Source organism: Sander vitreus, chromosome 24 (assembly GCF_031162955.1).
Source record: "Sander vitreus isolate 19-12246 chromosome 24, sanVit1, whole genome shotgun sequence".
Lineage (NCBI taxonomy): Eukaryota > Metazoa > Chordata > Actinopteri > Perciformes > Percidae > Sander > Sander vitreus.
In genome coordinates, this window is record NC_135878.1 from 3,702,542 (window position 1) to 3,705,000 (window position 2,459).

The following is a 2,459-nucleotide window of genomic DNA, read 5'->3' on the forward strand; positions in this document are numbered from 1 at the left end:
GGTTCAAATGGGCTTGACTCAGCTTTTCTGGTTAAACAGTTTGGAAAACAAGGATCAGGTCGCACTGACTTTAACCTACCAAGCGGCGTCCATGCAACTGTCAAAGGGCAACTATTTGTGGTGGATTGTGGAAATGCCCGCATTCAGGTGACTGATCTCCAGAAGAATGTTGTACAGCAGGTATCTCCTTCAGGATCAGAAAGGTCTTCCCGCATCTGCAACTACTTTGACGTGGCTGTGAACTCAAAGGGCCTCATTGCCCTGACCTGTGCTGCTGAACGAGCTGTGTTGGTGTTCAGCCGTCATGGACGCCTCCTGCAAACATTTGGAGGCACATTGATTGGTTCCACCAACGAAGAGCTTGATGCTCCCAGAGGGGTGACTGTTACCCGTCAAGATGAGTTCTTGGTCGCTGACATCAAGCGTGGCACCTTAACTTCCCTCAAGCTGGACCCCAAAACTGGTGCCAGATTGGAGCGCACAGTGGTGACTGGGTACCACAGACCCTACCTGGTGGCAGCCTGTCTCACTACTGGGCTAGTAGCAGTATCGGAACGAGGTAATGAGACTGGACGCGTCCCATGCATCCGGGTCCTGGAGCCTGGCTGGAACACTATCCGAATCCTAGGGGTGTGCTCTGGCTTGGGGCCTGTTCTGACCTGCCCTTGGGGTCTCTGTATTGACAACGATGGGGATGTCCTGGTGGTAGACTGGGGCAAGCAGCACCACCGTGTTCTTTTCTACCCATCTAAAGGTGTTGGCTGGCCTCTTGTGAACGACAGCCTAAGTAGCCCAAGGGGCCTCGCGCTGCTTCCTGATGGACACATGGTCGTGTCAGACAGCATGAATCATTGCATCAAGATCTACCGCTACAAGTGAACCGCAGAGGGTGATAAAGACAGAGAGAGAAATCTGTAATAACAGGCAATATATATCATATCTTTGGGAATTTATAATGCAAGTTTCTTTGAGTATAATTTACAGCCTCTAACTTCTACCTGCTTTAATTTGACGAGACCATGTTTGATGAGATTTCAATTGGTGATGGTACTTTTTGCTTTCTTCCTCATGATAAATCAGTAGATGTAAGGCAATTGTAGCAGACTAGGAGGAACTCTTTTCGCCAAATATATTCAGTACAAACGATAGAAGTAGTGGATAAAAGTACTAATGCATGCTTTGAAATTACCCTTGAGTGTTATTTTTGTATTATTCTACATTAAAGCATGGTATACCATTATGCTGAGTGCTTAAAGGATTTTGAATTACATTTTGTGAAAACCTTTTATTGAAAAATAATAATCAAGAGAAATGAGAGCAGGTTTCGACATAAGCAATGGCCCGATGGCTTGGGGCCAGTAAAACAGCATGTTGGGCAAGTTGATTGGCCAGTCGCCGGCCCGTTCAGGCCAGTCATGTTGTTTATGCCAATCAAAGTAACAAGTCAGTTCTTTGTAATTTGATGCTAACGTTAGGTTAGAAATGGAGTTCCCTAACGTCAACATACGACCACCGGCACCCGCAACAAAGAGTCCACACATGCTTTGGACCTTTAGTAGCAGCTGCAGCAACTCAAACCTGTCTTCTCCTCTTCATTGTGGCAAATTAGCTATGTTGCATAGTTTAAGAAAAATAACATATACCAAAACCATATCACAAAAGTTATCCACGATTGCTCTTTTTTAACCAAATTACACAATATTGATTAATGATGACAATAATCAACATGGGAAGTTTACAGAGTGAGTGAAGGCAGCAGTGTCATGGCCTTGACACAGTGAAACTATTGCCTCACTCTGGCCTTTCAACGTAAATTAAAACAAGCATTATCAATTATTAGAGTGCAAATCCAACTTAATTGACTGAACTCATCTGCAGAGGCAGAATAGTTTTTTGTTGTTTGGATGAATCATTACAATGTATATTTGATTAATAAATGTGGAAAAGTGTTTTTTTCCCCTCTTTCTTTCTGGCCAGTACAAATATACAATGGGCCTTTAAAACCCTGATCTACTGGCCTGTTATGTTGGACACTGGAGAAAACTCAGTGTAATCAGCAGATGAAATACTGTAGTTGGCTTAAGCTTATGAGGGGCTATATGATTTTTGTACTGTCAATCTCTCTGACTAAAAATAATTAAACTTTGATTTAAATCTAATTTGCATGATTTTGGTTATTCCTGGGGCTGTAGCCCAACCACACCGAACCTCAAAGACTGGTTACTATAGCTTTTGGGTATTTCTCTGGTGACCATGTTTACCCAAAAACCTCTGTATTTCCTGTAACGTTTGTCACCAAACACAAAAGGAAACAAGGGGAGTGTCATGATCCTCTTTTGAAAAACATGGTCTATTCATCAAACACAGTTAAGATATGGTAACATGTTAAGCAAACTGATCAATAATTTCATTTGAAATCCACTTCAAATGCCAAGTAAAGCTTCACCTTTTACGTAACT